The sequence below is a fragment of the Crinia signifera genome, chromosome 7 (assembly GCF_055691185.1).
Source record: "Crinia signifera chromosome 7, ASM5569118v1, whole genome shotgun sequence".
NCBI classification, from domain to species: Eukaryota; Metazoa; Chordata; class Amphibia; order Anura; family Myobatrachidae; genus Crinia; species Crinia signifera.
The window spans coordinates 58,834,209-58,845,923 of NC_139223.1; positions in this window are offsets into that span (position 1 = coordinate 58,834,209).

Here is an 11,715-nt window from a genome sequence, read left to right on the forward strand (position 1 = left end):
CACGTAAGTGCTCCTTTGGAGCTTTGGTCTCTATTTCTCATATCCCGTGGCCCGCCGTGGCTGTGCCCCTCCGTGGGCTTACTTTTCATTGTCCTGTTTCTTCCCGTGGCCCGCCGTGGCCGTGCCCCTCCGTGGGCTTACTTTTCATTGTCCTGCTCCTTCTCGTGGCCCGCCGTGGCCGTGCCCCTCCGTGGGCTTACTTTTCCTTGTCCTGTTCCTGCTCGTGGCCCGCCGTGGCCGTACCCCGCAGTGGGTACAGTGTTATCCTCACCAGCGGTTATCCCTCTTATTCTACCTCCCATTAGTCGATTATCCAATCCATTAGGCAGGGAGTGTTCCTTGACTTTACAGTGTTTTAAGGAGTCGTGGTGCTTCCTGCTGGGGATTAATCTACCGGTCCTCCTTGTGTCTGCGACTCGGTCGCATCCCGGTTTGGCCAGGTGCCGGCAGTCAGGGGTCTACTCCCAGCTAGGCCCGGTAGCCAGTGGTCCTCCTGAGTACTCTGTGGCGATCGTCTACCCCTTGTCCATTCCTAAGACCTGGCTGCATCGGGGTCGGAGCGGGCTTAACTCGCTCCTTCGGACGCGGCGGCCACAGGTGAAGCCTAGCTCTGCAGGGGTTTACCATCTGCCTCAGGGACTCAATAGAGTTAGAGTAGCATCCGCTGTGGCCGTCCTAACCGGCGGTCCCGGCTGCGGGCTCACGCCTGACCACCTGCTCTCACCACCAACATTCACTCCCCAGGTCCCGGTGGACAACATAACACCTACTTCTGAACTGATGCTGATTTTAGTTCTACCAGCTATACCCCTATTCATACTGTATTTTTCAACACACCCTGTACGTTACCTTGTAATTTGTTTTTTGTTTGCTATGTATGGCGCTGCGGACACTTTGTGGCGCCTTATAAATAAACGTACTACTACTACTACTACAATATACAACAAAAAAAGAAGTAGAATCAACGTGATCTATTGGCGCAAAAGAAGTGAATGAATAATAAAATATCATAAAAATAAAAATAACCATCAAAATAGTGTTACGTTCCTTGCACTGCGTAGTGAAAGTCCGTTAGGAACAAATATGGATCCCTTTGACCCGATGATGAAAAGAAAATTAAGTCCTGTGATGTCCCAAATTCTTAGCTGGTGATCTCGACGTTGTTTCTGTGAATGTTGCTCAACGAATATGTGGGAAGATAAAAATAAAAACCAATGTGTAAAATCGTTCAGTACAAGGAATTTATCACAGAAAGCAAAATTTCTGAGCTGTTAAGCTAATGATGTATTCCTATGCATACCTCCAGTGGCGGAACTATGGAGGGTGCAATTGCTATGGGGCCCGGGCCTTTGGGGGGCCCGAGGGCTCTGCAGGCACCCCCTGCACCCTTTTATTCTATTTGTCCTGTACAGTGCAGCGGCAGTGCGGCACTGTTACTGAAGGGAGAAAGGAGCAAGTGGTGATCACGTCCCCCGCCCCTCTCCGACCTCTCTGATGCTGTTACTTACTGTATGCGCCGTCCGTCTGTTCCAGCCCCCCTCCCCTCTCTACTGCTGCCGGGGCTCGACGTCACTAACTAGTGACCAGCCCCGGCGTGAATCACGCAGGAGTGAGGAGTGGACTTAGGAGGACCCATGCTGCTGCCAGTGCTGTGCGCCGCGGTAGACATAGGAGGCAGCTAGTGTGACAGTGCCCCTGTACGGTGTGGTGCAAGATGGCGTACCTTAATCTGGAGCTGGTGACGGCGGCGGCTTCTGGATTCTTCGCGGCTTCTGCTGGGGAACCTGTGGCAGGGAACGGCACAACCCAAGGGACCCACAAAAGACAACTCTACCACGATTAGCAGCGACAGTAATTTATTTACTAACACAAGGATTGACCGCTGCAATATCTCAATGACAAATGACAAGAAGAAATACTCAATGAACAAACACCTACAGTAAAGCATACAATCAAACAATAATCATTCTATCTAGCAATCAATTTAAATGGCTCAGAAACCTCAATATAATCTATTGGCAAATGAATCAACATACACAGTCACGTGTCAACATAATGGTCCCACGTCAACATATATCCTCACTTTGAATTAGGACTTAACTTAGTGTGCACACTGACTACGAGCATGGCAGAGCAAATTAACAATCCCTTCAATAGGGTACAGGCGGGTTCCCGTTACCTAGGGCAACCCCCTGCTAGACATACAACGAAGGCTGTAGATATAGGCTTGGCAGTGGTGGCAAATCTGGCATGCAGCCAGAGGGGTGTTGCAGGTGTCTCTGGGCTGCTAATGTCGCAGGGTGATCAGCACCCCAATAACAGTTGTCCCCTATGCAGTGGAGAGCCACTTCAATAGCTGGGTAAAGTGGGCCAATGTGGGGTGCAGGCCAGCCTGGGGGTAGGGGTGCTCCTGTACCTTAACTCTCAGCTGCAGATGCCAGCTCCTGCTGGTCATGAGTCTTCAGGGTCTCTCACTCCTCTCTGGGTCTCTCACTCCTCTCTGGGTCTCTCACTCCTCTCTAGGTCTCACTCTTCTGGCCAGTCACGCTGCCTGGCACCTATCAGCAGCACCTGATCTCCTCTTCAGTGCAGGACAGGGGAACAGCTTCTCCATTCACTGCACACACGCTGCTGGGTTTTCTACTTCTCCTCTCTCTGCCTGAGTATCACCCTGCTTCCAGCATGTCTTCTTAAGGTGGCCATACATCAGAACGAGATTGTATGCAATCATACAATCTCGACTGGTCGTATGATCAATTGCATGCAGATTGTGTGCACATCGTGTGCACACAATCGTGCAATGCGCGCTCCCGCAGGTTGGGGGATTGATCAACTGATCGGACCTGCTGCACGTCCGATCAGTTGGGATTGTGACCTGATTGTATGTGCTTTTATAAGGACATGCAATCGGTCGTACGATGGGTCCAGGAAGTTGGCACTACTTACCTGGGTCACTTGCGGAACCGGAAATAGGTCAGTGAAGTGTTGGCGCCTTCCCCTTGTGGAGAATGTGTCTCAGGTACAATTTCCAGTGATGGATGTTGTGTGGCAGCGGCGGTCTTCAGAGCGGAGTTGTGGAGTCTGCATTGTTTTTAAGTGCGGAGCGTCCCCCTCTGTGTCCACTCTCCCCGGCAGCCTGTGTTCCTTGCTGCAGACATGTTAGCTCCGGCTGCCGCTATCTCCCGGGGTGTCCTGCAGGCAGCGGGTCCTGGAGCTGTGGAGCAGGCTGCACCGGGTCCCTGGGTCTCCTGTCATCAGCGCCGGCATCGCAGGGTGCCCTGTCATCATCTCCCCGCCTGTGTTCTCGCAGGGTGTCCTGCAGGCAGCGGGTCCTGATGCTGTGGAGCAGGCTGCACCGGGTCCCCTGTCATCATCGCATGGTGCCGTCATCATCTCCCTGCCTGTATTCTTCCGGGGTGTCCTGCAGGCACTTAGTGGAACCCCCGCCCCTCCCCCAATCACGGCACTTCCGACCCCCGCCCCTCCCCCACTCGCGGCACTTCCACCCCCCCCCCCTCCCCCACTCGCGGCACTTCCAACCCCCCCCCCCCTCCCCCACTCGCGGCACTTCCGACCCCCCCCTCCCCCACTCGCGGCACTTCCGACCCCCCCCTACCCCACTCGCGGCACTTCCGACCCCCCCCTCCCCCATTCGCGGCACTTCCGACCCCCCCCCCCTCCCCCATTCGCGGCACTTCCGACCCCCCACTCGCGGCACTTCCGACCCCCCCCCACTTGCTGCATTTCCGATACAACCTCCCCCCCCCCCCCCACTTCTGAACCACCCTCACCCTCAATAAACTCACCCTGGTGGTGGCATCGGAGGCGGTCCTGGTCCCCATGGGTGGTGGTCCGGGTCCCCCTCATTCATTGGTGCGGTGGTGGCAGCGGCGCTGAGAAAAAAAATTCAAAAATTCAAAATGGCTGCGACCAGCCAATCACGGCTTGCCGTGTCATTGCCCCGCCCCCTAGAGCTGGCTATATTAGCCAGCTCCAGACAGGGGGCAGCCAGTCCTACGGTGGAGGAGGAGCAGAGAAGAGCTCCAGAAGAACAAGCCTGGGAGGTGGCAGCCCCCAGTTGAAGAACAGAGATGAAGAGGCTGAAGCCCTGGGAAGCAGCGGCCTTGCAAAAGAGCTCAAAAGGCCGCTGCCCCAGGTGAAGAACAGAGATGAAGAGGCTGAAGCCCTGGGAAGCAGCGGCCTTGCAAAAGAGCTCTAAAGGCCGCTGCCCCAGGTGAAGAACAGAGATGAAGAGGCTGAAGCCCTGGGAAGCAGCGGCCTTGCAAAAGAGCTCAAAAGGCCGCTGCCCCAGGTGAAGAACAGAGATGAAGAGGCTGAAGCCCTGGGAAGTAGCGGCCTTGCAAAAGAGCTCAAAAGGCCGCTGCCCCAGGTGAAGAACAGAGATGAAGAGGCTGAAGCCCTGGGAAGCAGCGGCCTTGCAAAAGAGCTCAAAAGGCCGCTGCCCCAGGTGAAGAACAGAGATGAAGAGGCTGAAGCCCTGGGAAGCAGCGGCCTTGCAAAAGAGCTCTAAAGGCCGCTGCCCCAGGTGAAGAACAGAGATGAAGAGGCTGAAGCCCTGGGAAGCAGCGGCCTTGCAAAAGAGCTCAAAAGGCCGCTGCCCCAGGTGAAGAACAGAGATGAAGAGGCTGAAGCCCTGGGAAGCAGCGGCCTTGCAAAAGAGCTCAAAAGGCCGCTGCCCCAGGTGAAGAACAGAGATGAAGAGGCTGAAGCCCTGGGAAGCAGCGGCCTTGCAAAAGAGCTCAAAAGGCCGCTGCCCCAGGTGAAGAACAGAGATGAAGAGGCTGAAGCCCTGGGAAGCAGCGGCCTTGCAAAAGAGCTCAAAAGGCCGCTGCCCCAGGTGAAGAACAGAGATGAAGAGGCTGAAGCCCTGGGAAGCAGCGGCCTTGCAAAAGAGCTCAAAAGGCCGCTGCCCCAGGTGAAGAACAGAGATGAAGAGGCTGAAGCCCTGGGAAGCAGCGGCCTTGCAAAAGAGCTCAAAAGGCCGCTGCCCCAGGTGAAGAACAGAGATGAAGAGGCTGAAGCCCTGGGAAGCAGCGGCCTTGCAAAAGAGCTCAAAAGGCCGCTGCCCCAGGTGAAGAACAGAGATGAAGAGGCTGAAGCCCTGGGAAGCAGCGGCCTTGCAAAAGAGCTCTAAAGGCCGCTGCCCCAGGTGAAGAACAGAGATGAAGAGGCTGAAGCCCTGGGAAGCAGCGGCCTTGCAAAAGAGCTCAAAAGGCCGCTGCCCCAGGTGAAGAACAGAGATGAAGAGGCTGAAGCCCTGGGAAGCAGCGGCCTTGCAAAAGAGCTCAAAAGGCCGCTGCCCCAGGTGAAGAACAGAGATGAAGAGGCTGAAGCCCTGGGAAGCAGCGGCCTTGCAAAAGAGCTCAAAAGGCCGCTGCCCCAGGTGAAGAACAGAGATGAAGAGGCTGAAGCCCTGGGAAGCAGCGGCCTTGCAAAAGAGCTCAAAAGGCCGCTGCCCCAGGTGAAGAACAGAGATGAAGAGGCTGAAGCCCTGGGAAGCAGCGGCCTTGCAAAAGAGCTCAAAAGGCCGCTGCCCCAGGTGAAGAACAGAGATGAAGAGGCTGAAGCCCTGGGAAGCAGCGGCCTTGCAAAAGAGCTCAAAAGGCCGCTGCCCCAGGTGAAGAACAGAGATGAAGAGGCTGAAGCCCTGGGAAGCAGCGGCCTTGCAAAAGAGCTCAAAAGGCCGCTGCCCCAGGTGAAGAACAGAGATGAAGAGGCTGAAGCCCTGGGAAGCAGCGGCCTTGCAAAAGAGCTCAAAAGGCCGCTGCCCAGGTGAAGAACAGAGATGAAGAGGCTGAAGCCCTGGGAAGCAGCGGCCTTGCAAAAGAGCTCAAAAGGCCGCTGCCCCAGGTGAAGAACAGAGATGAAGAGGCTGAAGCCCTGGGAAGCAGCGGCCTTGCAAAAGAGCTCAAAAGGCCGCTGCCCCAGGTGAAGAACAGAGATGAAGAGGCTGAAGCCCTGGGAAGCAGCGGCCTTGCAAAAGAGCTTTAAAGGCCGCTGCCCCAGGTGAAGACTCTGCAGAAGCCCTGGGGTGGCAGGAGCTTCCCTGGGTGAAGACAAGATGCAGTTAATAAAATATTTAAAAACCTGTGTTTGTTTTTATTTTAATATTTCCTTTACAGGGGGGTTATAGGTACTGGTGGGCCTTTAATGCCCCATATGCTGGTACCTGTGGTTCTCCCAAGTACCAGCATGTGGGGCAGGCTTGCTGGGACCTGTAGTCCTACTGTAAAGGACAATATTACTGTTTAAACAAGCTATCAACCCTGCACCCACCGCCCAGGGGTGCAGGGGATAGCCCTGGGCTTCAGCCCAGGCCTGGGGTGCCATGGAGAGGGGGGAACCCTTTATTTGGGGGGATCCCCACCTCCCAAAAACACCCGGCCTGGGCTGACTAGTTAGGGTGGGTAATGCTTTGGCCACGGGACCACATCAAGTGTGTCCCCTGGCTATGGCATTACACCCCCTGCTAGTGGAGCCTGGTGCTGGTCCCCAAAATAAGGGGGACTCCCTATCCATTTTGTCCCCCATATTTTGGAAACCAGGGCCAGCTCAAGAGCCTGGTGCTGGTTGCCAAAATACGGGGGACCCCTACTCACTTTGTCCTCTGTATTTTGGGAACCAGAACCACTCATAGAGCCCGGGGCTGGTCATGCTTGTGGGAGAGACCCGCACCTTTATTTTTTATGTTTTTTTATATTTTTCTTTGCCACTGGCCACCAATGTTTTTGGGTTGGGGGAGGGGGGACACTATGCCACCAATGTTTACTTGTTTGGAGTGAGGGGGGGCACTATGCCACCAATGTTTATTTATTAAACAAATTTATTTATATGTTTAGTAAATTACTGTCATCCTAAACCAAATGTACATGCTAATAAAGAGCTTATGTTGAAGTCAATATAGACTACTAATGGTGCGCATGTCCGCGCACAGTCCCGCCCGCCCCAGCCAGCACATTCAGCTCCGCCGCGTCCCACTGCTAAGAGGACAGAGCGCGGAAGGATTTTAAGGGGACAGCGCGCCGAAGGTTTTTTTTTTAATCAGCACGGCATTTAATAAAAAAAACGCAATTCATTTGCAGGCCACCTAAAACAACTCGGTGGGCCACTCGTGGCCCGCTGGCCACGGGTTTAAGACCCCTGCCTTAAGTTAAGGCATGCAATTTGTAATATTGCCCACCCAGATATTACACAAGTACCCTACTAACAAACACTAATTGTGGTTTTAGGTGATAATATAATTTGGTCACCTACTCTCATAAATGTGAAAGTTTGCATTTAAACAACAAATTTAAAGCACTTTGAGCCCTATTGGAGAAAAGTTGTGCTATATAAATATCATTATTATTATTATTATTATTATTATTATTATTATTATTATTATTATTATTATATATATATATACATCTGCAGACCATATAAAGGGCTCATATTAAACTGTGACAAATAAAGTGATACAATTTATTAAGGAGCCTTTTAACTTGTGAAGCTACAAATCTGTCTTTTTCAGCAAAAATTCTAAAACAAATGTAAGTTTACTTGCAACATTGTGGCAGAGAAAAGAGCATTCCAAGCCACAAGTGTGTAGAAAAATAAAGGGATTCTACACAAATACATATTGACTTTGGAATTGGTTAATATCTCTTTATCCTTCTCAAGTTATATTTTCTCCAGAGAGGTGGAAGATTGGATAGCAAGCTATCATAAAAACAACACACAGCCTAATATATATATTTTAATACTTATGGGGGCTATTCTGGTCTATTCGCTAGGCGGCAGATTAGCAGCCTTGCAGTCCACCAGCAGCCGAATACTGGTCGGCCCACCCCCATTGCACGCTGCATATGGTCGCAGAGGCTGCAAATGGATGTTTAACATGAACATCCTTTCGCAGGCTGCAGGGGAACACCCACATTAGTCGATGGTCGCTGACTGTCAAATGGTGTGGAAGGTCCACACATATCTAAGGGCATTTTTAATAAAAGTACACCTTGTACAAGTTTTCAGTCACTTTAATAGTTTTGGGAGATTTACTTTGTCTGGCTCTTAAACTTTTGTTCTGGCTCCTTGATGTTTGTAAAAATTGACAAACCATGATAATGTAATTCTTGTAATGTATGTCTATATATATATATATATATATATATATATATATATATATATATATATATATATATATATATATCTGCTTTCTCTGTAGTTCATAGATTTTTGAATAAAAGGTTTGAGGTCCCTCATGAGCACGTGGAGAGTTTTACAGGAACAGTGGAACCAAAGTTCAAGTACACTGTGGAGCTCATACAGAATCCCTTTGGCATTAAGGTTGTGAGGAAGATGCCGGATATCCTGTAAGCACCATGTGTCTGCTATCACATCGTCTTAAGGCCCATACACACTTGCCGACTTTAAGCTGAAACTCGCTCAAAACAGCCGTTTGGAGTGAGTTTCAGCTTAAAGTCTGCAAGTGTGTATGTGCCACCGACGCCCGACTTTCGATGATGCGCGCTCCCGCATCATCGCTAGCAATGTGGGCAATCTGCAGGTTTTACGAGCACTTCTAGCGATGATGGCTCATATTTGAGCCATCATCGCTAGGCGTGTACGGCAGCTGGGCTGAAAGATGAGAGACTTTCAGCCCAGCTGACTGCCCGCTTCCCCCCCCCCCACCCTGCAACGCCCCACTGGTGCATACTACTCACCCCACCGTTGTCTGTGCGCACGCCACCACGCTCTGCTCTACAGCCACTGTGACGCTCTCCCCGGCCAGGCAACACAGCCCGGTGGTACACCCTGGCCCCCGGCCCATTGCCCCGCCCCCGCCTGAGGCTGAATGCAATGCGCTCGTCACACTATATAAAGTCAACTCCATGCGTAGATGGATAGTGGGAAGATGAAAAGGTACATACAAAGTGTCCACTGGCCACCAATGTGATTTTTAAGCCAGTAATATATAGAATACTGGCACATGCCAGCAAACTTTATATTACTAGCACCACTGGCCATCCATCAATTTATATATAAGCCAGTAACATACAGTATACATTGCTGTCGCAAGTGAATGGAGTTCTCCCTACGTGCACAGCTGCAAATTAAATGTTTGCCGTGCACATGGGTGGGATTTTGCCAGGTAAGGGCGGCACGGATTGGAGTTTATCTGATTGCTGGGCTCTGAATATATACGCAGCCCAATAATCAGTTCTGAATCAGGCCTCAAGAATAGAAATGCACTGAATAAAATGTTCCCCGCTCTCACCCTTGTAATTCACACCACCCATTATGTAAATCACCTTTTATATAAAAGAATGGTACTTATGTAGTATCTGGGCATCCGATTTTGTGATTGTATGCCTTACCTTAAGGCATACAATCAGATGCGATGCGATTCGATGCGATTTTGCATAGGATTCAATGTTAAGAAGGTCCTGTTCATTTCCCTACTATCCAAGTGGGCATAGAGTTGATTCTATATAGCGTGGCGAGCGCAGCGAGCCACCGAGCCCGAAGCATGGCGAGCGAACGCATATTTCCTAAAAAGTATTCTGTGTCCCCTCGCGGGGCTCGCTATGCTCGCCACGCTTTGGGCTCGGTGGTTTGCTACGCTGGCCACAGGTTTATATTCAACTCCATGCCCACTTGGATAGTGGGCATGGAAAAGGACCCCTTTTTCCCATTGAATTCTATGTTAAAATGGACTCAGACCATTTTAACATTGAATCCTATGGAAAAATCTTGGCCATCGCATCGCATACGATTTGGTCGCATGCGATGCGATGCGATCCGATCCGATTTCTAAATCGGACGCCCAGATACTACATAAGTACCAAAAGAATTTCAGCAAAGTCTTTCGCCTTCCGAAAATCTATTGCTCTTTGAGGCAAATAGATCAGTGTGTATGCACTACTTTGGTGAAAGATATATATTTCAAAGATTTTGGCAAAGTCTTTTGAAATGAAAATCTTCTAGTGTGTATGGGCATTTACTGTAGGAGGAAAGAAATGCTCGGTTATCAGAGACAGCCTGTATGTCGATAACGATTACACAATGGACATCAGGACAAAAAGTCAGTGAACCATCATCAAGGTCGCAATTATCTTAGTGTTGGTAAATCTGAGGTCATGGTAGTGATATGTATCACATCATCACTTTTTTTTGTATTAATATTATTTAATAGGTCTCGCTTTTATTATTATTATTATTATTTATAAAATAAAAGCTAAGCCCTTATGAAGACTGTCTGACTTTAGGCTCCCACTCACCAACATACTGTCATTTTGACAGAAAGTAACAATTTTGCAGCCATCTATTCTCACATTCACCAAGTACTTCCATGTAGCATTTGTTTTGTGATGCTTTTCTTGTTTACAGGTGCAGCGTTCCTAGCTAGAAAAACAGTAAACTGCATGAGGAGAGTAAATCTGGCTTTGTTGGTCATAGAGCTTGGTCTATATAGCTGGATTGGAGGCGTTGTGTAAGTGAGTGTTCTTTTTTCCTGTGTATATACAGTACTTGAAATTGGGATTTATACATAATTTACAGTTAATTAAAATCTCCCAAAATATCCTTTTGTACTTTTAGTTAAACATACATTTAAACAGACTTTCAAAAGTGGAAGAACATAGAGGAGCCGCTGAAGACTGCCGGACCCACTTAGATTTTGGAGCAGTTCACGGAGGTAGAGGCTTGCTGACAGCCATCTTTTCGGGTAAGCCCTCTTTGCAGTAGCACAGAGTGTTATTTTCTAAATATGGATATCTACATATGGTAATTATTAATCATAATGTATATTTGTTTGGTTGTTTTTTTTAAATGATCTGTTCCATTGTGCCCCTGTCTTACCTTTGCTCCTGTACCTGCTCTTTTACCCCTTTTTGAACATGCTACTGTATGTCCCCCCTCCTCGTTCACCTCCTTGATGTGTCCTTAGTGGCTTCATGACATCTTTTAAACTTACTACTGCGCATAAGTGCAACTCCACGTGATGCGGACCACCCCGTTCTTCTGCGCATTCGCGGCTAAGTCATGTTTGGAAACATCGATGGTCATGATATAATGTTTTTTACACATCGGTGGTCCCTGCCTTAGAAGCTATCGATCACGTATGTGCCGGTGGGTGGTTTAATGTGTAATTGGCATTACAGAGTGTGGCATAATGTGGGGATGGACAAATATTTTCTTTGATCATGATTATTGTTCATTAAAATATTATACATTCACATTCAAATGCTTTTATTTTTAGAAATAATAGAATTATGTCTGTTTCTTATCTATTTCAGAAATGTCACCCGACACAGAACGAGACTTTATACAAGGTTTCATAAACATTTACAGAGACAACGAATGTTTGTGGAAGATTAAGTCACGGGACTATATGAATAAACAGAAAAGGTTGGCCGCTTTAGAAGAACTACTTCGTTTTAGCAAGCCATTTCATGATGTTGCATCCATCGACTGGTGTCGTAGGAAAATCCAGAACATCCGCACAGTTTTCCTAAAAGAATACAATAAATATAAGAGTTCCATGAAGTCTGGAGCTGGGGCGGATGAAATATACCAACCGAATTTATGGTATTTTAATCAAATGATGTTTACGGTCCAACAAGACCCCTTGAGGCCATCTGTTGTTGTAATGGCAGAAACTGAAGACACAAGTGCGCAGCTAGCAGAAGTTCACGAAACTTCAGAATCCGCCTTCGT